The sequence below is a fragment of the Eptesicus fuscus genome, chromosome 18 (genome assembly GCF_027574615.1).
Source record: "Eptesicus fuscus isolate TK198812 chromosome 18, DD_ASM_mEF_20220401, whole genome shotgun sequence".
Taxonomy (NCBI): domain Eukaryota; kingdom Metazoa; phylum Chordata; class Mammalia; order Chiroptera; family Vespertilionidae; genus Eptesicus; species Eptesicus fuscus.
The window spans coordinates 56,883,557-56,910,276 of record NC_072490.1 but is presented as its reverse complement, the minus strand read 5'-3'; the positions used below and the strand labels follow the sequence as shown (position 1 = coordinate 56,910,276).

The 26,720-nt window shown below is 38.1% G+C and overlaps 1 long non-coding RNA gene across 3 annotated transcripts in view; it reads right to left on the bottom strand.

The window, feature by feature from the left end:
• LOC114227295 (uncharacterized) overlaps positions 1-26,720 on the bottom strand; it is a 51,267-nt gene that overhangs the window by 8,087 nt on the left and 16,460 nt on the right. The window contains exons 3-6 of one of the 3 annotated variants that reach the window (XR_008558869.1): positions 18,104-18,163; positions 14,103-14,142; positions 11,706-11,829; positions 5,693-6,290 (exon numbers count right to left, since the gene is read on the bottom strand). This is a non-coding gene — a long non-coding RNA (uncharacterized LOC114227295). Of the gene's footprint in view, positions 1-5,692; positions 6,291-11,705; positions 11,830-14,102; positions 14,143-18,103; positions 18,164-26,720 lie in introns of those variants that run through there. The other 2 variants (XR_003613340.2, XR_008558870.1) reach the window with 2 other exon arrangements.

Genomic DNA, 26,720 nt, shown 5'->3' with positions numbered 1-26,720 from the left:
AAGCACCACCACCATCCATCTCTAGAACCTGTTCATCTCCCAGAACTGAAACTCCGTACCTATTAAACACTGACTTCCCCATTCTCCCTTTCCACCAGACTCTGGTAACTGCCATATAATAATATTGTTTGGTAAATGAGATTTTTTTAATTTTTTTTTTAGTTCCACTTTCTGAGAGATCACTGTTGGTGTATAAAAGTGCCATTGATTTCTGGGTGTTAATTTTGTGTCCTTCTACATTGCCAAATTCATTTATTAAATCTAGTAGTTTTTTTGGTGGAGTCCTTAGTTTTCTATGTACAATATCATACTTCCTCCTTTCCAATTTGAATGCCTTTTATGTTTTATTCTTGTCTGATGGCTGTGGCTAGGATTTTCAGTACTATGTTGAATAAGTGGTGAAAGCAGGCATCCCTGTCATGTTCCTATTCTTAGGTGTAATGGTTTTAGTTTTTGTCCATTGAGTATGACGTTGACTGTATGTTTGCTATATATGGCCTTTATGATATTGAGTTATGATTCCTCTATTTCCACTTTGCTGAGAGCTTTGATTAAAAATGGGTGTTGGATTTTGTTTAATGCTTTTTCTGCATCTATTGATATGATAATGTGACTTTGGCCTTTCAGTTTATTTATGTAATGTATCATGTTTATTGATTTGCAACTATTGCACCAGCCTTGCATCCATGGAATAAATCCCACTTGGTCATGGTGTATGATCTTTTTAATATATTACTGGGTAGGATTTGCCAGAATTTTGTTGAGGATTTTAGCATCTATGTTCATCAGGGATATTGGCTTGTAATTCTCTTTCTTTGTAGTGTCTTTATCTGGTTTTAGAATTAGGATAATGCTGGCCTCATAAACATAGGTTGGAAGTGTTCTTTCTTTTTGAATATTTTTGGAATAGTGTGAGGAGGATAGGTGTTAATTGTTCTTTGGCGGTTTGGTAAAACCCCTCTGTGAAGCCATCCCAACCAGGACTTTTATTTGCTGGGAGATATATTATTATTATTATTATTATTATTGTTTTAATTTCATCAGTTGTTATTGGCTTATTCAGATTTTCTGATTCTTCCTTATTGAATTTTGGAAGATTGAATTTTCCTAGGAATTTGTCCATATTTTTCCAATTTGTCCAGCTTTTTGGCATATACTATAGTTGTTCATACTATTTTCTTGCAATTCTTTGTATTTCTGTGATGTCAGTTGTTACTTCACTGCTTTCGTTTCTGATTTTATTTATATGGGTTCTCTCTCTTTATTTCTTGATGAAATCTGGCTAAAAGTTCATCAATCTTGTTTATCTTTTCAAAGAAAATTAGTTCTTGATTTCATTGACCTTTTATATTGTTTTTCTTTAGCCTCTATATCTTTTATTTCCGCTCTGATCTTTATTATTTCCTTTAGTCTACTTACTCTGGGTTTTTCTTGTTGTTCTCTTTCTAATTCTTTAAGTTGTAGAGTTAAATACTTTATTATTAAATTTTCCTGTTTTATGAGGTAGGCCTGTAGTGCTATGAACTTTCCTCTCAGGGCTGTTTTGCTGTGCTCCATGTATTTTAGGTTGTTGTGTTCATTTTCATTTGTTTCCAGGAAGTTCCTGATTTCTTTCTTGATCTCATTGGCAACCCATTTATTGTTTAATAACATGCTATTTAGTCTTCATGTGTTTGAATGTTTTTGAGGTTTTTAACTGTAGTTGATTTCTAATTTCTTGACTGTGTGATCTGAGAAAATGCTTGATATGATTTCAATCTTCTTGAACTTGTAGAGACTTGTTTTGTGTCCTAACATGTGGTCTGCCTTTGAGAATGACCCATGTGCACTTGAGAGGAATGTTTTTCTGCAGCTTTGGGGTGAAATGTTCTGTAAATGTCAATTAAATCGATCTGATCTAGTGTGTCCTTTAGAGTCACTGTTTCCTTGATGATTTTTTGTCTTAAAGATCTATCCAGTGAAGTTAGCAGGGTGTTAAAGTCCCCTACTATGACTGTGTTGCTGTTGATCTCTACTTTAAAGTCCTCCAGAATATTTTTTATATATTTAGGTGTTCCTATATAGCAGTGGTTGGCAAACCATGGCTCGTGAGCCACATGCGGCTCTTTGGCCCCTTGAGTGTGGCTCGGCGTTAGAACCACTTCTTCAAAATTGACTCGCCCAGGCCAAAGACTGACTTCTGCACATGGGTCACGAAGTTTCAATCGCACTGTACATGCATGCCCACACGTGGTATTTTGTGGAAGAGCCACACTCAAGGGGCCAAAGAGCCGCATGTGGCTCGTAAGCCTCGATTTGCTGACCACTGCTATATAGGATTCATATATGTTTACCAGGCTTATATACTCTTGGTGGATCAATCCCTTTAGTATTATGTAGTGACCTTTATTGTCTCTTGTGATGGCCTTCATTTTGAAATCAACGTTGTCAGATATGAATATTGCTACACCAGATTTTTTTCATTTCCATTTGCATGGAAATTTTTTTTCCATCCCTTTACTGTCATCCTGTGTGAGGATTGTGCCACTTATCAGCTTAAACTCACAGGTGACTATCCTACATGTGTAATCCTTGCACTGCCTGGCCCCTGCCCATTTCTCTGAGCCCAGCCCCTCCCTCTCTCTTAGGCATTTGTATTGCTCGGAGGCAAATCAGTGAAGCTTTTCCCACCTCCACACCTTTGCACTTGCTGTTCCCTCTGCTCTTTGCCTGGCTCACTCCTTCCCATCCTTCAAACTTCAGCCTGTCTCTTCTCTCTACAGAAGGGCACCAACTTATTCTTTCATGGCATAGTTTTGAAAGAAGCTCTTGTCACAAAAAATCTGCAATTATATCATCTTATTATTGGCTTATATAGTTATTTGTGTTTATCTCTAGACAGTAAGTGCTGCTACTTCAGGGACCAGTCTCTACCTGTAACAGGTACCCAAACAATGTAAATGAATGACTAAATAAGTGACAGAGCTTTTATGAAAAACAGTAAAACAGCCACCATTTGTTGCTATCAACTGAGTGCTAAGCATTGCACAAAGAACTTTCCATATACTGTCTCATATTACAGTCCCAATGTAATGTGAGAAAAAGGTGGCTCATAGCATCTTAAGGACTTTGTGGTGTGAATTAAAAACTGATGTAACAGTTGAGAATGCGTCACTGTGGAGTGAACATCAAAATTTACCAGCGATATTAATAGTACAGGTCATAAAATGTCAAACTACTGAAGAATCTATCAAAATAATATCCAGATAGTTGAGCTTTTTATCAAAAGCATTCCAATCAGTCCCTACCCTATTCCTGCTTGACTCACATTTCTTCAGAAGTACCTTTCTTAAGCAAAATCTTCTTGGAGATACAGAAAGATGAAAAATTCGTTTTGTGATGCGAAGTGAAATCTGCCTGGCTCCAAAGCCTATGCAGGTGCACCTGGATTTATTGCGCCTCGCTTTATTGCGTTCCACACAACGCCTATCTCACAAACTGAACACAAGACCCTCCACCGGCCAAAAGATTGGACGGGCTCTCGTGGGAGACTGCTCTACTGGTGGTCTGGAACCCAACTGCAATGGCTCCGAGATGTGCCTGTATTTTTCCTCCATCCCACGCTCCCCTGGCTTCTGCTATTTGAATCCTCAATTAGCTAAATATTACAGAAACATCACCTACTAGCCTGAGTCAAAATTATCAAGTTTGATCTCATTTCATCCCTCAGCAACCAGATGAGGTATAAAGATCATCTTTATTTCCACTCTCCAGGTGGGGTAATAGGAGTCAATTCTTTTAGTCACGGTCTTGGAGCTGGTGGTAGAAGCAAACTCAAACAGATGTGACTACTCCAGAGCCTCCACTTTGAACTCTTTGGTCCCTGTCTGACATTCTTCAGAGAGCTCCGGGACTGCCTCAGGACTGCCCTGGCCTTCTGGAGATGCATGGCTGGGGATCTCATGGGCTGCAATCCCAGATGTCTGTGCCATCAGTGGATCCTTTCTCAAGAGAGGCCATTTGCACATTACTTACTTGCAGGGGCTTTACGGTCACGTAAACCTAGGTTTGTGTCTTCTGCCACTTCCCATCTGTGTGACCCTGGATAAGTTACGTAACCTCTCAAATTCATGGAGACAAGACAGTACCTACCCACCCCCTATGGAATAGTGAGACAATGAGATAAAGAATGCAAAACACTTTGATGGTGTTTGTCACAGGTTAGTGTTAAAAAAGATCAGAGCCATTGTTATGGTTAAGATCATAAACATCTTTTAGTCCTCTATTTAGTTTTTCCAAAAGAAGAAGGTTTCAAAGGCAAAATCTTTATCTATTTCCAACCGTTTAAGCTAGTAACCTAGGTGGTGATGTACCCACTGTGTCTATTGCTTGACGAAGGAAGCTTGGCATTTGTGAGCAGGTGAGCTTATCACTCATGGAGATAAATAACAGGCTTCTCATGCAGTAGTGGAATATTTGGAATCTACTAAGAACTAGCCATTAAATCTTATAACTGTTGTTTCACAGACCTATTCAAAAGTCAGGAGACACTATTATTTTATTTAAAAATTATCCAATTTTTGCCATAGATATTTGCCTTTGTGTAACAAAAAACAAAGAGAAATTTTAATTGATGTCATTATAAGTCCCATTCTTTTTAATGGAATACATTTTAACTTAACACCAGGAAATTGAATCAAGTGGGCTTGGAAAAATATTAAACATGAAACTATTCCAAATCCCCTTTATTAGAAGGAAATGTAGTTAATTATTGAAATACAAGGGAACCAAAACATACCACTCAACACTGCTGACAATCACACCTAGGCTATCATGAGCACAGACAGTTACGCATATACCCTTGGACTCCTGACTTGCAATTATAAGAAGATGTTCCCTACACAAACCTCCAAAGACACCATATAAACACATGACTGGCACTAGCCTCAAACACATGTTATGCCATTAAGAACCCAGAAAACAGTTGCCAACATAAGATGAACCTGCACTTGCACACAAAATATTAGGGCATAGTTCTAAAGAATGTGTCAACATGATTACAAATATTTATTTAGTTAATTTGAATTTATTTCCCAAAACTACTGTTTTCAGAGGTGATCTCAAACAGAAATAGAAACAGACACATACCTGAAATTCCCAGGACATTGGCTTCCACGGCATAGCTAAGTAAGGAGAGTCTTTCCTGATGGCTCTTGCTTGACCAGTGTAGATTACCTCCAGTCACTCTACCCAAAATGTGGCCTAACCATGATAAAATATACTAACATATTTTTTTACAAATTGTAATGACACAACATGTCAACTTAATACAAATTTGTTAACAGACTATCTTGCTGGAATATAATAAGCAAGAAATACTCTTATAGTTTTGTTTATATATTTTCATCTCTCACATATAATCCTCCAATATTTTAACATTTTTTCTACAAAAATGTGGGGAAATCACAGAATATTTTTTAATTTGATATCTTATTCCACTATAAGGAGAAAAATTCTTATTTATTAAATTAATATTTCTTGACATAATTTTTAATATTTTGTTCCAAGTTCAAATAGAACAATCTGGAACAATAACTATCAAATTTCAAATGACAAATGATGAAATTTTATCTGGGCAATTACTCTATAAAATAATCATTTTTATTCATGTTCAAAATGAAGACTGAAATACAAGGAAGATAATTTGCAAAGATACTATGTGCCAAGCATTAACCTTACTTTTAGAAATCCTGTTTTTACAATAAGATCATACTGTCTTTAAAATTGTAGGTTAAACCTTACAATTTACTTGGGATTTAGATAACACTATTTTTGCTATCTTAAAAAATTGCTCTTGCCATATATCATCATCCTTCCTTCAGCTGCTCTTAGATTTTCAGGAAGAGATGAGTTACTTGTACTCATTTGTACTCATTTCTTCCCATTTTCCTTGAGTGCACTTTAATCAGGACTTTGCTCCAAACACTCCACAGAGATTGCTGTAACCCAGGTCATGACTGCCACCCACCGCTGCATCCAAGGATGAGTCCTGGTCCTCATCCTACTTGAGCTATCAGCAGCATTTGACACAACTGATTACTCCTTCCTCCTTTAATCACTTTTTGCTCTTGGCTTCCAGAAAAATCTTCCAGTCCCCTTAAGATCTGGGCCTCCCTGGCCATTTCTGCAGCATATAATTGGTGATGGCAAGTCAAAGAGAAAAGCCTCGCTTCAAGGGAGGGGACATAGGCTCCACACTGAATGCACAGGGAAGAAGGAATTGTGGATATGTCGGTAGCCATCTTCGGAGACTAGAACATAGAGCGGAAAAAAAGGCGGGGAGGGGGTTAAACAGGTGAATGAAGGTAAAGGGGATAGGAAGAGAGAAAAGGAATGATGTCTCATTTAGAAAGAATAGTCATAACTTAGTACAATATGTTTACAATTCAGGCCACCTATTTTTATTTTAGATTGAATATGTGGCAACTCTCCCTCTGAATTTTATTTCCTGCCCTTCCCCAAATTGAGATTTATAATATTTCAATTTATAATTTTATATTAGATAGGCTTACTTAATATTGTAATTAACCAAAATCAAAGATATCAAGACGGGCACTTTCTGCTGTTTCCTTGGGCTTTCCCGCATGGACCCACATCACTGCTCCAACTCAAGGCTTCGTGTTCACGTTCCAGGCCAGAAAGTGAGCATGGGGCGGTGCTCTTCCCGGCTGCTCCTCAGAACCCCGCAGACCTTTGACCATAAAGGCAACTAGAAAGCATGTGGGTTCTCCAGACTATGTTTCAGATTGCAGTTGAAAAGATAGACTAGCTTTTGTATTTGTGAATCTATGGTGATTACTACATTTGACAGGGAAAAAAAAGGAATAAAAATATATTTTATAGCATGAGGTGGAAGACTTCTGTAAAGAACCAGATAGTAAATATTTAGGATTTGAAAATCATATATCTCTGTTGAAAATACTCAAGTCTGCCATTGTAGTGCAAAGGCAGGCATAGATAGTATGTAAACTAAAGGGTCTGATTATGTTCCTATAAAACTTTATTTACAAAAACCAGCAGTGGGCCAGGTTTGTCCCATGTGTCATACTTTGCTCACCCCTGTTTTCGAACAATAATTTGAATACACATATGTGCAATCTATGTGTATCTTCAGAGTCCTCATCTGAGTGAAAATATAAAAATCTGAAGAGAAGGCAACTAAGCCTACATTTAAAAATATGCCACAATGTATTTAGAACAGTATTTCCTATTACAAGCACCATCATTTCAAGCCTCTACTGAACAATCTCCTTCACAAAAATTATACCAGGAAAGTATGCAAAGATGATTTGTGCACCCTCCTCTAGCTAATAGAGTATTTCCAGGCATTTCCTATATGGCATGAGGCACTCAGGAATCTACTTTGTCTTATATCCACCTTCTACACTGTGACAATAACTGTTTAAATATTTTTTAAAGAGTTTAATTCTTATGCTAAAAAGAGCTCTTTTGGTGATCTCCTGAGACCAACTTCTGGCCCAGAGTTAGATACAATCTCCACTATTTCATCTCCTTGCCATGTCTCCCTCCTTGTTTCCAGAAAATCTATAATATGTAATGATTTAGAATTAATATCCCAATTCCCTAGATCTTTTAATGCATTCACTTACACTTGGGGATCTGACCAAGGCATCTGTTCATGAATAGTGGAATGATTACCAAGTCCTGATGGGGAAGGCATGATGCCATCTCTTCCTGAAATACATCCCAACTGAGAAATCAAATGCCTCATGCCTGGATTTTTTTGTTTCAATATTTTTTTCATTAACTATAACAGTCTTTTGGACATTTTCTTCCAAAATACCTCTCTTTACCATATTATATCTCTAAAAGGTAGAGAAAAAGGTCCAATATGTGAAACTTTCCTCATGCATCTATGCCAGGACTTCATATGAGAATTTAGCATCTGAATCAATTAATAGCCATTGCTTTTCCAAATCTAAGAAATAATTTTTAATTACCTTGGGCTTAACTGACACCTTCAAATCCTCCATCTGCCAAAAACTTAATACGAGATTCCTCTAGTATTTCTAGTTAAAGTAGTTGATATCAGAGGACAATATACAATCTCTATTTCACTGGTATGTTCTTCACTTTTCAAATATTCTACGCAATAGAATATTTAAAATTTAAAAACTAAGTTAAGCCCGGCCAGTGTGGCATAGTGGTTGAGCATGGACCTATGAACCAGGAGGTCACAGTTCCATTTCTGATGAGGGCATATGCCCGGGGTGTGTGCTTGATCCCCAGTAGGAAGAATGCAGGAGGCAGCTGATCAATGTTTCTATCTCATCATTGATGTTTCTATCACTATCTCTCCCTCTGAAATCAACCATACACACACACACACACACACACACACACACACACACACTAAGATAAATCCCTTCGTGAATGGAATATAATCTTGACAACTCCTTTTCTGTCTCCATTGCCTAAAGTAAATCAGCTGCAGAGTAAAGTGACTCCTAACCCAACTCCCCTCTTGAAAGCAGACAGCCAGGCAGAGCTGTTGACTTTGAGATGGGAGAAGAGGGCATGCCAGGGACCTTGACAACCAGTGGAGCTCTGTCATTGTATGTCTGGCTTGAATTTAAATTATTGACCTGATAGCACAAGGCTGAGATTTTCATTCACGTTTTCCAGGCTGCTGCAAACTCTTGCCAACAGTGCTGTGCAGCCTGCTCCCTAAGCATGGAGGCAAGCAGCCAGCCTGAGGCCCACAGCACATGCTTTCCCAGCACTCAGATTTATGACCCTCAGTCTGGATAAGTGTTCAAAAGCTTACCTCATTTGTCCTGGGCATTATAGTGCTAGTTTGAAACGAGTGATGGAAAATCCCTGCTGAAGAAAGACTGTTAATAGTGTACTTCAAGCATTGTTTGACACTTGTTAATCTTTACCATCATCCAAAGGAATCTCTTGAAAACAGAATGTGAGCTCGGCCACTATGTAAATCAAGTTAAGACAACATATCTGTCCTTTAGGGACTTGAAATCAATAATGGACACGACTGAAGGGAAAAGAGCTATATTGAGTTACTGCCACTAAGCGGGTATCTCTGTTTTAGACATTCGTCACTGGGTAGGTCATGCCATTAGTCAAAACTGTCACTGGGACAGACTGCAACCTCCCAACTCAGGTAATCACGGATTGTCCTGGACTACATCCCTGAGAACTCCAGAGCTGAGCGTGCTCTTAGTGTCTCCATCACACTCAGTGCCTCACAGAACGCTAAAGGCAGCCTGTCTCTGAAATAAACATGGAATCGGTGAATGGGATGAATCTAACTTCTGATGAGTTTACACATTTTGGCTGGTTTCCCAGGAGTTCACCCGAACCTATAATAATTAGCTGATGTGCCCAGTTTAGGCCTAGGTCTTCCATCATCAGCATATTTGTAATGATTGTGAGGAAGTGTTAACATTTGATGAGTACTTCTTACATAGAAGGTCTTGCTGGTTGTCCTAAGAACATTTTTCTGTTAATCTTCAAACAAACTAACAAGGTATTATTACTTTTACTAGAAGCCTGGTCTACAAAATTCATGCATTGGAGTAGGGGTCCCTCAGCCCAGCCTGCACCTTCTCACATTCAGGGACCCCTTGGGGGATGTAGCAGTGTGCCAAGCTGCAGGTGGCCAGGGAGGAGCCCAAATTGGGTAGGGGGCTGGTCATGTTCATCCTGGCCCACTACAGAGTCGAGAGAGGCTCTCGCTGTGGCAGTTGCACTTGCTACTATGAGCCCGGCTTCTGGCTAGTGGTGCTCCCACTGTGGGAGCGCTGACCACCAGGATGCAGCTCCTGTGTTTAGCGTCTACCCCCTGGTGGTCAGTGCGCATCATAGCAACTGTTTGTTCTGGTCATTCTTCTGTAACGGACGCTTAGGCTTTTATTATACTAGAGGCTCAGTGCACGGGATTCGTGCACTGGTGGGGGCATGGCCTGTGGGGATTGGCCTGCTGTGGGAGCGCGCTGAACACCAGGGGACAGCTCCTGTGTTGAGCGTCTGCCCCCTGGTGGTCAGTGCACATCATAGTGACTGGTCAACTGATCGTTCTGGTTGTTCGGCCTGTTCGGTTGCTGGGGTTTTATTATATAGGATAGGCTAGAGGCCCGGTGCATGAATTCGTACACCAGTGGGGTCCCTTGGCCTGGCCTGCAGGATCAGGCTAAAACCGATTCTTCGATATCCCCTGAGGGGTCCCGGATTGTGAGACGGCACAGGCCAGTCCAAGGGACCCCAACAGTGCACAATCAGGGCTGTGGAGGGATGCAGGAGGTTGACCAGCTGGGGAGGGACTGCAGAAGGGCTCCAGGACGGCCTGACCCCAGCAGCAAACTAACCTACTGGTCAGAGTGTCTGCCCCCTGGTGGTCAGTGCATGTCATGGTGAGCAGTGGTTGAACGGCCTTAGCATATTATGCTTTGATTGGTTGAACGGCCAACCTGTTGACTGGACACTTAGCATATTAGGCTTTTATTATATAGGATTTTAAGAAGTTTGGCCTTAAAGAAAAACTCGTGCAAAGGGCAGTATGCCAGGACTGGAACCAGACCCTCAGACCCCATCACTCTGCTTCTCCACCACCTTGTCTGTCAGAGTGTATGGGCCCGGCCTTCCCTTAGAAAGAACGGGTACATGCTGGGTGGAGGTGCCTACCATTTTGGTTAATTACTTCCTTTGATGTCTACACTGTGTTATCACTGGCTACTTGGGGCCATTGAAACTATATAGAATTAATTTCCAAGGGGCTCAGTGGCCCCAGGGGGCTAGTGGATACCTTATTGGACCACACAGATGTAGGCTATTTCCACCATCATAGCAAGTTTTAAGGGATACACTTGCTTAGAAGAAAGAATCCCTTTTCTTCTACCACTCATTAGAAAACCTGAATTCTACCTCCTTTCGAAGGGGCTTCTCCTTGCCCACTGCACTCCTACTTCAGTCTGAGAGGGAGCTGACTGGCTTTGTGTTCCCAGGAGAACAAAAGACATCAAAATACCTAACTGAAGGGCTACCCTCAGGCCATCAGACTGACCCCTATGTATCTCTCTGATTCCACGGAGGTAAGCACCAAAGTTCCTATGTTATAATAAACATCTAGAACTGCAAACAGGCTGGGATGCAATTACACAATTTGCTTTTACTTTTTCAAGAGGTTTTTAAAGGTATGCTGGATGCCTTCAGATCATTTCCATTTTCCATTAAGAAAAAAATCCCAATGTGTTTTATTAAAATTTTCATCATGCATATTACTCTCCAATTTCTATTTTTTAACTGAAAAGGATTGATTAAATCAGCAGGCTGCAACGGAATTGTGTTTAAGACTCAGTGTGAGTGGAGTAGGTTTTCCCTTTCTCTATCCACGGGCAAGGCTCGCGCTCCGCTCCTTTCCAGTGGTGCTTAAGCATGCAGCTTTACCCAAGGGCTTTGTTGGTCACCCCCCTTCCCACCATGGACATCTAGGTAAAAAAATACAAATTCAAAATCCCTCAAATTACTTTACGTATTAAAAATTGACAGGTGGTGTTGGTACCAGAGAAACATTGTTAGAGGCAGAGAACTGAGCTCAAAGCATGCCCGCTGCAGTGCTGAGGGCAGGTTTGATCGGCTGGCTGTACCTTGTAGCAAAGTGAAAATAATTGCCTGAGTAGTAATAATACCTTACACATCCAGAGTGCTTTTCATCTCCAGTCAGCCCAAGGCTCTTTCTCATCTATATATAGAGGCCGCTGCAGCCTCCGCTGGAACGCAGCCGCCTTTGGGGTGGCACCAAGCATCTTCCCTCTGCAGCGATATTACACAACAATTTTCAGGAGGGCAGAGGGAGAATAATTTCTCCTGTGGAAACTCTAGGAGGAATTTCTAAGTGGGAAGAATGTAATTTCTAAGTTAGAATTGGCACTGACACCAGGACTTAACACCCTAATTCACAGGGACAGTGGGTGTGGGAACTTCAAAGAGCTTTAGGGATGCGCCTAGCTCTCTGCCTGCAGCAGTTAATTATAGCACTCAGGGAAATTAAAGCTGTTTTCCAGTGTGGCTTCTTGACTTTACCTGTTAGGCTTAAGTTTATCTTTTTTTAAAAAAAGGGAAAACAATTATAAAAATATGCCTATACTTTCACCATGCAGAATGGACAAAAATATAAGAAATGTGTATTAGCTCCTGCTGGCGCTGATGGGGAGAGATGTCTGTTAGATATACTTAATTATTTTGTAAATTTATGATCTCTTTATCAAAGGAGTATAAAAAGTAAATGTAGAAAATATATCTGAAAACTATTTAAAAACATAGCAGAGACTAATGTCTTGGGATTCCCCAAATCTAATCTCCTATAAAAAATGTTTATCAAGGGAAGTTACCTGTTAGAGAATAAGCTTGAAGTGAATAGAAAAGGGGGAAAAAAAAATAAAAGGTAGGAAAAAACAATATTCATTTACTCCGAAGTAAAGAACAAACAATAACCTTCATTTTCCAAACTAGAGAACGACTGGAATACTCTTTTTCTTCAAATTATTTTTTCTCAAATTAATCCTTTTTAAGGCTTGCAAAGAAAAGGGTTCCAAAATCTACGTAATTTAGATGAAGAGCTGTGTATTGGAATTGTACTTGAATGTGTATTATGAACATTTTAAAGATTGGTTCACTATAAATTAAGAATGTCTTTTTATTAAGTTGCTTCATTTGATTCAGGATCCAAACAATATCAATTATTTGGTTTGTTGTTAATTTCTTTTAAATCCCCCTTTTTCCTCTCCAAATGCTGTTGATTTGTTAAAGAAACTGGATCTGTTTCCTCCTATTTCTTCAGAATGTCTCACATTCTGGATTCGTCTGATCTCTTTTTTGTGGAGCCACTGAAATTGTTTCTCTCTCCCCATAATTTCTGCAATCTGTTCAAGTTGTGATTTTTTTTAAATTGTACCATTCATCCTATATTTATTAACTGGAATCCTTTCTGAAGAACTGTTTTTCATCAGCCAGTCTTTCATTAGTTACCTTGAAATCCGGTTCATGGGGGAAAGGCAGGATCAATGCTTTACCTTCATGTATTCAGAGTCAGAATTTTGCCTCTACATTCTCTCCCACAGCCGCATTGGTATTTGAAAATCACCTTGCTTTCTCATACAACAGGTTCTTGAGGGAGCTCACATTCCTTTTAGAACAGAATGGTATTTAGAGACCATAATATAGGCAGTTAGCGCTCAGGACAAGTAGTAAGCTGTCATTGTTTTTGGTGCTTTCTAGTGCACAATGATGGAAAATACTTGTTCTTTTTTAAAAATGAGTCATTCTAATATTTCCATTTTAAATATAATGTTGATGTTTTTCATTTTAAATATAATGTTGATTTTTACTTAACTTATTTGATTTTTATATTTGTACCTCTATTTCCTTGCATTGAAAATTCAGATTTTCAACAATATTAGCATAATTTATTTATCCTACAATATACATACTCTAGACTCAAAACAATGTCAGTAATAATGAAGTTTAAAATATTTTGTAATTAAAACCCTGTTCTAGCGTTGCTTGGTGTAATATTTTTTTGAGTTGTTACATCATCAACCTTTGATATGGGTTTACTTATTTCAGTTTAATCATAGGGCTTTTTTTTTTTTTTTCATGTTGGGTTTAAATTTTTTTGTAATATAAAACTTACATCCAAGTCAAAACTATTGAACAAAGTGTATTCAGAAATATCTCACCTCCATTGCCCTATTCCCTCTTTTTGTCATTAACCATTTTTATTAACTTGAATTTATTTGTTTTTATAAATATAAGAAGTACACCATACATTGTGTTTTATGCATTTGAAAATCAAAGGTTGGATATATTACACACTTTTTGGCTCTTTGCTCCCTCCATTGGGAGGGATATAGAGATCAGTCACCCAGCCCCCCCACCCCTCTGGGCTGCTGGGACGGCATCAACAGATAGTGCTCAGCTCTTAGCCCCTCAGGGGTCTTGCAGCACAACCTCTCTCTGCCCAACTTTGTCCTGCAGCAATGGGTGTTGGCACCAGGCGCACTGCTATGAACATCTTGTGCACTAACCTCCATCTCAGAGTCTTCTTCGCAAAGAGGGCTATTTGATCTAGCAATAAAAAGAAAGGGTGCCCAGTTAAATTTGACTTTCAAATGAACAATGAATATATTTTAAGTGTAATGTGTGCCCTGCAATATTTACATTAAGATATATTTATCCTAAAGAATACAACATTCACTTAACAAGATACACTACAAATCACTCTGCATTTGTGTACATATCTTTTCTTCATTTTTTTTTTTACTGCTTATTATAAGAATCTACTGGTAGATATTTAGGTTTTTAGAAAACTTTGCCATTGCATACAGTGTCACAACGCATATATCATTTTATACTTGTACCAATGTACTTTTGGGTACATTCTTAGAAATGGGATTGCCAGATTAAAAGTAAAAGCACCTGTAATTTTGGTAGATAGTGCCAGTACCCCAGGGTAAGAAATGTATAGGGTGGTATTTATGGGAAAGATAGAGACCAAAAAGTTAGCAATGCTTTTTCTGGGTCAGAAGACTATAGATTAATCTCACTACAGCTTATCTTGTTTTATTTTTAAAAAGGTATTGCATATTTGAAATTCTTACAGTCGTGTTTAAGTGTGTATACACTGTAGTTTGAATTTTGAAAATGAGAAACAAAAAAAAAAAAGAAAGAGCATGATCAAATCAGAAGTTAATAGTAAAATCAGGCAGAAGATGTAAGAATTATTCTCTTCAAACCCGAATAATCTGTAAAAAGCATTTGGCAACAGATATTAGGAACTTTCAACATATTTATATATTTTAGTCTTATAACTAAGCTTTTGAAACCTTTTCTAAGAAAATATTCTAAAATGTAAATGGTTTATATACCAAGTTGTTCATAGCCCAAATTGTTCACACTTATGCATACCTAGAGGCCCAATGCACAAAATTTGTGCACAGGTAGGGTCCCTAGGCCTGGCCAGTGATCAGAGCCAATCTGTGGGGCAACTGGCAGGGTGGTCGGGGGCCTCTGCTGTCACCCACCTTGGCCAGCCAGGCGCCACCCGTTCACCCCCCCCCCCCCACCATTGCCACAGGTTGCTTCCCTCTGTGGGGCAAGCGGCAGGGAGATTGGGGGGGCCCCCACTGGCACCTGCCTTGGCTGGCCTGAGGCCTGTGGGCTGGGGGCAGCTACTGCATTGAGTGTCTGCCCCCTGGTGGTCAGGGAACATCATGGTGACCGGTCGTTCCACTCTTCAGTCAATTTGCATATTAGGCTTTTATTATATAGGATACTGTGTGGTTATAAGAATGAATGTTATTTTAAATGAATTTACTCAAACCTGCTATCAAAGTAACTGATAATCCAAAGGAAAAATCTCTGGAATTTCATCACCAATTCATTTTTCTATTTATACAAAAAACCCTTCAGTACTTTTGCATGTATGTGTAACTTGTTCAAAATTATAATAAAATAGAATTTGATAGTCTACATCTGATAAAACATACCATCAGTATGTTTCCACTTGGCTACTGCCTTGGTATTTTTTACCTCATCCTTACCTCACTAAGATTAACCTCTTTACAGATGGGATTATATCCTTCCTCACCTCTCTCCATGCTCATATAAGTTATATGCATATACATATACTAGTACATTTATTGCTTTATCATTGCTTATTTTCATATAAATGTGACCATTCTATAGACATTTCTCAGTGACTGGCTTTTCTCACTTAATAGCATACATCATGGACACCGTTGTGAGTTACCAGATGTGGATCTAAATTATTCTTTCATATTAACTTGATATTTCCTAATATGGGTGAAACATACTATGTTTTTATCATTCTCCTATATATTTAGCATTCAGTGTAGTTAGAGTTTTTTGGGTTTGTTTTGCCATTCTAGGATAAAATAAACATCCTGTACATATTAGTACATTTGAGGGCTTTTATTTTGATAGAAAAGAATCCCAGGAGTGGAGTTGCTAAGTAAAGGGGATATACTTTTAAATTTGAAATGCATATTTCCATATTACTTTTCTGAGGTCTATACCAATAAACATTCCCCACCTGCAGTAGGAGAGTACCCTCCCCCCATGAACTCAGCAGCATTTTATTAAATTTTTTCTCATCTCATGGGTAAAAGCTAGTATCTCATTGTTACTAATAAAATAAAACATTCTTTCATATGTTTATTGACCTTTGAATTTTCTCTTCTGTCAATTGCTTATTCATATTCTATAAACATGTGTTCCTTGGGACACTTGCCTTTTGTTTACATAATTGTAGGTATAATACAATTTATAATATTACTAGTGGCTTGGCACATGAAATTTGTACAAGGAGGGGGGGTTCCCTCAGCCCAGCCTGCAACCTCTCCAATCGGGGACCCATTCGGGGATGTCCGACTGCTGGTTTAGGCCCGATCCCAATCTGGGACTGCTGGCTCCTAACCGCTCACCTGCCTGCCTGCCTGATCACCCCTAACTGCCTCTGCCTGCCTGCCTGATTGCCCCTAACCCCTCTGCCTGCCTGCCTGATCACCCCTAATTGCCTCTGCCTGCCTGCTTGATTGCCCCTAACTTCCCTCCCCTGCCATCCTGATCTCGCCCCCAACTGCTCTCCTCTGCCAGCCAATTTGGTTCTGATTGGTTAGTTTCTATGCCAGTCAGCGTCAAAAGCTCCGCCTCCTAGGCAGCCATTGGATCCTCACAGTTGACCCAGATTTGGTTCTGATTGGTCAGTTTCTATGCCAGTCAATGTCTCTGGGCCTATCAATGGGGCCTGATCAGAAAGGCGGGGCTGATCAGCAGCCCCTGTGGAGGCCTGGAGAGAAATGGAGGCATGACTGGTGGCCAGGCTGGGAGAGAAAGAGAGAGGCAAGTGCTGATCTAAAGCTGCCACAGAGGCAACAGATCAGTCCCTGCTTCTCTCTTCGGGCCTCTCTCTGGCCCTGATTCACAGCCCCCTCAGCAGTCAGTGCTGGGGCACTATGCCTGCAGCGGAAGCAGTGCTGACTGCAGGACTGGCTTCCAGTTGGTGGAGCCTTGGCCGTTACCAGTCGTTATGACCCAGGGATTTTATATATTAGGATGGGTAATGTTTTTTTTCTGTCATATGTGGTGCAACATTTTCTTCCAGCTTATCATTTATCTTTTTACTTGGTTTTTGGTATACATTCACATATAACACTATCTTTATGAATTTAAATGTCTTTTCCTTTATGGCTCTGAGTTTCTGTCTTGTTTAAATTGCTTTCCTTTACCTTAAAGGTATAAAAACATTCTCCTAAATTTTCTTTTCAGGTTTTTGGTTTTATAACAAAAATTCACCTTTGTATCCATATGGAATTCCTTTTGCTTATTGTGTGATAGAGTGTTTTTCTGATGGATAGCCAGTTGGGAAAGTACATTCAGTCTTTCTCCACTGAATCAAAGTACCACCTTAATTATATTTTAATTTTCTGAGCATACACAGACAGATTTGCCTGTTTCTATACTAATGCCTTACTATTTTGATTAAAAAATTATCTACTATTAAAGTATAGTAGGTTTTAATTTCTAGGAATTAATCTCATGCAATTTTTCTCTTTACATAATTTTTAGATATTTTGAACATTTATTCTTCTTCATAGATATAAGATCATTTCACCTTTTCCTTCCACTCTTTCCAAAATAGTTTAAGAGAAAGTTGAACTTCTAAGATTATATTTTACTTATATACTAATATATTAATTTTTGGATGATTGAGACTTTTATGATACATCTTGCTACCCAAGAATGCTATGCCTTTGCTTTCTTGTGGTTTACTTTTATGAATATCAACAAGACTGAATAAGAATATTCAATGGTTAGAATGATATTTGGAAAATTTTTAATGACATTGAATAAGATTTAATTAAACTAAATAATAGCAAATAAAATTACAGGGACAGCATGATGCCAATTAAGTTAAATTGCACAGGAAAAGATTCACAGTAAACATTTTAAAACATTAATAATGAGACCTGTTTGAATGGAAAATTTGTAGATAATCTTTACTTACCTTGTATAATTTTTTCTATAATTTTCAAATTTTTAATAGTGGGCTGGACTCAGAGCATGGCTGTGGATGAAGAAAACATATAAACTCTCTGATTTTGTCTACTGAAGTAGGAATCCTAGAATCAATAGTGAAAAACAAGAGACACTACTTTCTGTGTGTCATTGTCGCATTTTGTCACAGAAAGACCTATGAAAATCTTCTATAACGTATCTGATGGAGTCAATCAAATAACATAGTACCATTATATGTGTGGAATTTTTCTTTCCTCATAAAGCAGAAACTCTAAAATAAGCATACAAGTTTAGTCTTCCAACATAAGCATTATGTTGTAGTTCATGGGAAGTAATAGCAATTAGTCTGCAAGACATTTATAACTTTATTCCAACATATAATAAATGCTTCACATAGAAATTTGAAAGCACTTTACCTGAAATCACCAACTAGTCAAAGAATAAACTTGAGAAAAACACTTAGTTAACTCAAAGGAAATTTTTTAAATTTCCCTAGAAAGTATTTGGATGAAGTCTAAATTGCCAATTGAAAATTATTACCCCTGAACAAACTCTATCAACGCGTTCTTTGTTGTCTCATCTTCCAACGTATGTCTTCTTTTGATTCATTTAAAGTATGAAAATAAAAGATTGAAACATTAGGTACTCAATAAATGCAGGTTAAAAATGTTCACTATAGAAATGTCTCCCTAAGTCAGCAGTTTTTCACCTTCTTCTCTTGGAAATCATGTAATAACAACAAGAAGACAGGAAAAAGTCTAAAAACTCCATTTACAATGAATATAAGGTATAGATATAACCCAGGTACATGTATACGATCTGTCAAAAACCGCCACGATTGGGAAAAAGTAAGGAGAATTTTTTAAAAAGCTTTTTGAACGGGCTCACCAACAGTGGATATCAGAATGAAAAATAATATACTCACTGAAGGTGAGAGCCATACACTGGTTAGATAATTATGTCCAGTGTTAGCAATAAGGGGGAGAAAGTGAAGTAGACCAGGTTGCCAACAGAAAGACTCATTGATCTGGTTGGGTTCAGAGAAGCGGATGAGGTGGGCACACACAAACAACCACATGATGCGCCATATGTGTTAGAATGCCTTTCTGTGTCCCTGTGGCAGCAGAGAAGGAGGAGCTTTCCGCTTGTGAACCTGGAGGACTTCCCAAACTCTTCCCTGTTCTGACTCCCTCACCAAAACAGACCTCCTTCAGATAGCTGACTAACACACTGATGGGCAGTAAGAAGATTCTAGAACAAAATCATACAAAGACATAACCTGACTGCCGTGCTAAAAGGACAGCAAACTGTTCAATAGATTAAAAAATGTTTACCATAAAATATCGCTGTGAAGCAGAAAAAAATACAACTCAAAATATCACTGTTCTGAAAATATGAAGTAACAGTTACCTCTGAGAAGGTCACAAAGGGAAATGCAAGAACACCTGCATAAATAAGAGAACATCATGCGAAGCATAAATGCAAGAATGAGGGGAAGCACTGAGAGATAAAAAGAGGATGTAAAATACGATGTGCATGGATGGGACATAGAGTGAAGTAGAATGTAAAAACAAAAATTTGGGAGGGACTTCCACTTATGACAAGATGAAGTGGATGTACCTTTCACTATTCCTCCCACTAAGTACAACCAAAGCCTCTGGGATTTGTACATATGAAGTCATAGGAAGACTCCGAGGGTCTGAGAGAAGATAGACTCATCAGGGAACTAAGGACCCAAGGAATAACGTAGTGGTGAGTTCCCAGGTTGGTTTCTATTTTGTTTTGTTGTGTTGTAGCGTGCTTTTTGTTTCTGTTTTGTTTTGGGCTATAATTTATTTTATTTTTTGCCTCATAAAAATCAGACTATATATTGGGGAAGCCAGCAACCCAGAAAATGCCAAAGGGTATAGGCAAAATGAGACCCAACAAAAGCCTGTTCTCTGTAGTCAAACAATGAGAAAAAGGGACAAATTAGCAAGACAGAAATATTTAAGCAATAGCCAATATGTTTCAGCCAAATAACAGGGGGAAAACTGTGGTCCTAGCACTAGCCCTGGGAGGAAAGGCCAAGTGAGAAGCCTGGGCCTCCATCTTCACGGGACAACACCATGTCCCTGAGGAGGAGCAGTCGAATAGACACCAGGACTGTCAACTCCTTCATGGCACAGGAGGCTCCTTCCCATGTTGAGGTGTTGGTTGAGGCTACATGATGGACACCCTCCCAACAAGTGTCTTATCATCTGAGGTCTAGTGAAGAACTGGTAATCCTACAACCTCCCAGCAGCAATGAGAAGTTCTCCTCAGCTTGAAGGTCAAAGAAGCTTAGTAAACCTCCTGAGGAAAAACCCAAGAAATACATACCAACACCATCATACCCAACACCATCATACTTCTTTTCTTTTTTAAAAAGAAAAAAGTTGAAAGCAGCAGAAGATAAACAATATCTTCTTTACAGAGAACAATTCAAAGGACAGAGATTTTATCACCAGAAATTATGAGAACCAGAAAGATGTGGCACAACATTTATAAGAACTGAAAGAAAAACACCATTGACCCAGAATCCTATTAAAGATCCCTAATGAAAATATCCTTAGGAAGGGGAAAACCTAAATATACATTCATGCAACAAATAACAGGGCTGCAAAATATATGAAGAAAAAGAATTAATCAAATTGAAAGAAGAAATAGATGTATACAAAATAATAGTTTGGATTTCAACATCTTTTTCTCAACAATTGATAGAATAAGACAGAAAATTAGCAAGGTTATTGAACTAATCAACAACACTATCAATCTACAAAAACTAATTGACATGTATTGAACACTCAATCTAATCATAGATGAATACCTAGGTTTTCTAAGTACCAATGAAACACATACATATACCATAATAGACCACATCCTTGGTCATGAAGCAAATATTAATAAATTTTAAAGAATTTAAACTGTACATTGTATGTTTTATGACTAAAAAGGAATCAAAATAGCCTGGCTGGCATGCTTCAGTGGTTGAGTGTCGACCTATGAACCAGGAAGTCATGGCTCAATTTCCCGGTCAGGGCGCATGCCCAGGTTGTGGGCATGATCCCCAATGTGGGGTGTGCCAGGAGGCAGCCAATCAATGATTCTCTCTCATCATTGATGTTTCTATCTATCTATCACTATTTTTCTCTAAAATCAATAAAAATATTTTTTAAAAGGAATCAAAATAGAAATAAATAATAGAAAGGTAGCAGAAAAATCGGAAAACACTTGGAAACTAAAACTACACCATTTGATAAAATTCAACACCAATGCATAATTAAAAAAAATATCTCAGCATCACAGCAAACTGGGAATAGAAAGGAACTTCCTCAACTTGGTAAAGAGCATCTACAAAAAATCTACAGATAACCTACAGTATACCAACTGAAGGAAGAAATAAAACTGTTTGTTGGTATATGATGTGAATATTTATACAGAAAGCCCCAATGAATCATCATCAACAAAAATACCATCTTGGAACTAATAAGAGTGAACCCTAACGTTATGGGATACAAAGTGAATATACAAAAGCCAATAGTTTTCCTATACATTAGAAATGAATAATTGGGATATAAATTTTAAAAAAAGTACTAAAGCTCAAAAAAATTAACAAACAGTTATAAACCTAACAAAATAAGTACAAGATCGATATGTGGAAAACTAAAAAACTGTGATGAAAGGAATCCAAGAAGTCCTAAATAAAAGAAGAGATATTTCTGTATTCATAGATAGCAAGACGCAAAATTGTTAAGATGTCATTCTTCCCAGCTTGATTTACAGATTTAATACAACTGCACTCAAAATTCTAGTAATATATTTTGTAAGTATTAACAAACTGATTCTAAAATTTATATGAAAAGAAAAAAACATAGAAAACCCAATAAAATATTGAAAAACAACAACGGTAATGAACTCATATTACCCAATTTTAATTCTTAGTATAAAACTACAATGCTCAAGACAGTGAAAGAACAATGAGACTACAGAAATAGACCCCACAAATATAGCCAATTGATACTTGACAAATGAATAAAGACAATTCAATGCAGAAAAAAATAATGTTTTCAACAAATGGCATTAGAAAAAGGGAGCTCCATATGCAAATAATAAGGACAGATACAGAGTTTAACTGTATAAAAAAATCAAAATTTCTCAAGTACATAAATGTAAAATGCAAAAATATTAAACTTCTAATTGAAGAAAATTTATGTGACCTTGAGTTTGGTGATAATTTTTTTGATACAACACCAAAAGCACAATCCATTAAAAATGTTAATTATTATTATTAAAATTTCAAACTTCTGCTCAGAAAAATACATGGTTAAGAAAATTAAATGGGAGGTTGCCAAGGGCCAGGCAGGGACAGCGCATGACATTGGCTGGCACCAGAAAACTTCCCAGGAGTCCCAGAACAGACACACTAAGTGGCGAGATTCAAACAATAACATGTCAAAATCCAGTGAGCTACACAAATAGCTGATCCAAAAATTTTTGTTTTTTCTTTATTTCTTCTTTCATATGTCTTATTTCTCTCTTTCCTTTAACTCTATTGTATTTTTCTTTCTTTTATTGCATTTACTTTATGTTTTGCTTTCTTTCCATTTTTCTTTTCCTATTCAATATTTTATTTTATTCATTTTTATTACTTTTAAAATTATTATTTCATTTATAGTTTTGTTTTGTTTTCTTTTTATTGTTATACTTTTTTTTCTCTTCCTTCTTTACTTTCATATTCTCTTTTTAGTTACTTTTATTTCTCTCTAATTCTTTTGATCTCTTGCATTTTAGTATTCTTTTTTTAATTCTTCTTTATTGTTGTTTTTGTTGGTGTTGTTGGTTTATTTTTGTGTTATTATCAGTTTGGTCTTATTTTTTTCTTGTTTTGTTCTGTCAGCACCCGTATAACAGTTGGCAGGATGATGTCAGGGTTTAGCCTCACAGTCAGCCAGCCCAAGACTGAGTCCACCCAAGAATGAAACAACAGCAATCAGACCCAAATAAAACAGGAGGACCAGCATAACCCACACAAGGGACATTCCTAGACCACCATGCTCAGAAGATTAAGGAGACTACAACACTGGGTCCCACAAGACACCCACTATAGAAGGCTCATGAGACTGTGAGTCATAGATGTCCTAGCCAATACACAGAAATAAACACAAAGAAATAACAAAAAATAGGGAAACTGAAAACAGGCCACATATGAAAGAACAGGAGGAATCTCCAGAAAAAAAGTCAAATGAAATGGAAGCAAGCAATTTACTAGAAACAGAGTTCAAAGTAGTGGATTTAAGAATGCTCAACAGCATGGAAAGGAAAATAGAAACAATGGAAAACAACTAGTCAGAATTGAAGAATGGTATAGGTGAAATAAAGAATACACTGGAAAGAATAAACAGTAGTTTGAGAAAACAAAGTACCAAATCAGCAAATTTGAGGACAAGGTAAATAAAATCACTCAATCAGAGCAGTAAAAATATAATATTAATAACAAAAAGCAGGAGGATAGTTGAAGAGAATTTGGGACAATATAAAATGTAACAACATCTGCATCTTAGATAAAAAATGAAAATGAAAACAGTGACCTTATATGACACACTGGATCAGATGGATTTAGTTGATATTTACAGAACATTTCACCAGAGGGAGAAGAAGGTGAGCCAGGGATAGAGAACCCATTTGAAGAAATGACAGAAAACTTCCCTAACCTGGTGAAGGAAAAATCACACACAAGTTCAGGAAGCACAGAGTCCCAAATAAGATGAACCCAATGAGACCCACACCAGAACACATCATAGTTAGGATGGCAAACATTAAAGACAACAAAAGAATCTGAAGGGCAGCAAGAGAGAGAGAGATAGTGACCTACAAGAGAGCTCCTCTTAGGCTATCAGCTGATTGCTCAACAGAGAAACAGTAAAGGCCAGAAAGAAATGGCATGAATTATTCAAAGCAATGGAAAGCAAGGATCTGAAACAAAGACTATTCTATCCAGCAATGCAATCATTCAAAATTGAAGTTGAAATAAAGAGCTTCCCAGACAAAAATGGGCTAAAGGAATTCATTACCACCATACCAGCATTGCAAGGAATGTTAAAGGGACTGCTGTAAGAAGAAGAAATGAGAGAGAGAGAGAGAGAGAGAGAGAGAGAGAGAGAGAGAGAGAGGAACATAGGCATAAAGAATAAAAATGGCAATACTTATGTACTTATCAATAATTACATTAAATGTAAATGGATTAAATGCTCTAATCAAAAGTCATAGGGCAACTGTAAGGATGAGAAAACATGACCCATATAGTATATAATGACTATAAAACACCCACCTCAGAACAAAATGAAGGATGGAAAAAATTTTCCATGCAAATGGAAATGAAAAAAAGCCAGGGTAGCAATACTTATATCTGACAAAATAGACTTCGAGTCAAAGGTCATAAAAAGAGACAAATAAGGTCATTTCAGAATACTACAGAGATCAATACAACAAGAGGATATAACACTGGTAAACATATATGCACCCAATATAGGAGCACATAAACATATTTAAAATAACTCCTGGAGGACTTTAAGAGAGAGGTCGACAGAAATACAGTCATAGTAGGGGACTTTAACACCTTACTGACATCACTGGATAGACCCTCTAGACAAAAAATGAACAAGGAAACAATGACCTTATATGCCTTATATGACACACTGGATCAGATGGATTTAGTTGATATTTACAGAACATTTCACCCCAGCAATAGAATATACATTCTCCTCAAGTGCACCTGGGTCATTCTCAAAGACATTTTATGACACAAAATAACTCTACAAGTTCAAGGGCACTGAAATCATATCAAGCATCTTCTCCGATCACAATGGCATGGAACTAGAAATAAATTAAAATAAAAACAATCAAAAACATTAAAAAATATGGAAACTAAATAGCATGTTATGAAATAATAAATGGGTTACCAATGAGATCAAGCACAATATCAAAAACTTCCTAAAAACAAATGAAATTGAACACACAAAAACCCAAAATGTATGGACACAGCAAAAGTGGTCCTGAGATGGAAGTTCAGAACATTACAAGCCTACCTTAAGAAACAATAAAAATCTCAAATGAGCAATCTTACCCTACAACTAAAGAATTAGAAAAAGAACAAGAAGTAAAGCCCACACTTTGTAGAAGGAATTAAATAATAAAGATCAGAGCAGAAATAAATGACATAGAAACTAAAAACAATACAAAAGATCAATGAAACCAAGAACTGATTCCTTGAAAAGATAAAGAAAATTGAAGAACCTTTAGCCAGACTCATCAAGAAACAAAGAGAGAGGAGACAAATAAATAATATCAGAAATGAAGGAGGAGAAGTAACAACTGACATCACAGAAATACAAAGAATTATAAGAAAATACTCGGAAAAACTATATACCAACAAATTGGACAACCTGGGTGAAATGGACAAATTCCTAGAAACATATAATCTTCCAAAATTCAATAAGGAATTATCAGAAAACAAAAATAGATCAATAACAACTAATGAAATTAAAACAATAATCAAAATACATCCAGCAAAAAAAAGTCCCAAATTGGATGGCTTCACTGGAGAGTTTTACCAAACATTCAGAAAAGAACTAACACCTAGCATTCAAAAACTATTTTACAAAATTCAAGAGGAGGGAATATTCCTAAGATCATTTTATGAGGCAAGCATTATCTTAATTCCAAATCCAGATAAAGACACTACAAAGATTGAAAATTACAGGTCAATATTCCTGATGAATATAGATGCTAAAATCCTCAACAAAATATTAGCAAATTGGATCCAGCAATACATTAAAAAATCATACACCATGACCAAGTGGGATTTATTCCAGGGATGCCAGGCTGATATAATATTGAAAAATCAATAGATGTGATACATGATATAAATAAAATGAAGAATAAAAGTCTCATGATCATATCAATAGATGCAGAAAAAGCATTCAACAAAATCCAGCACCCATCCTACCTTATAATAGAGAAACATGCAAATTGACCGCACCTCCGCTATGCCCATGATTGGGCCTGCCAGAGGCTGGGGGCGGGACTCCGGGTGGCCTATCCGGCCTTTGGGAAGACCAAGATGGCTGCGCACAATCCTCTTAGTTCCGGGGGTCCCAGGGCGATCGCCACCCAGGGGGCGTGTCCGGGCCAAGCCAGGCGCTTCGCGGGGGTCCCGGGGGCGATCGCCACCCGGGGGGCGTGTCCGGGCCAAGCCAGGCACTCCGCGGGGGTCCACGGGGCGATCACCACCCAGGGGGGCGTGGCCGGGCCGAGCCAGGCGCTCCCCAGGGGTCCCCGGACGATCGCCACCCTGGCCTAAATGGCTGGTGCTGAGCTGGATCAATGGGGCCAGTGGAAGGAGCGGGAGGTAGTTGACCACCGAGGGCATCTGCAGCAGCCGGATGCAGAGCTCGGGTCCGAGTTCTCCAGGTTGGCCTCCGTGGGGTCCGGGTCGCACCCATAGTGGCTGAGTGGGGATGCTGGCATCTTAGCCCCAGCAAGAGGCCAGCTTCCCAAGCCAGGCTGCGGAGGGAGGGAGGGCCTCT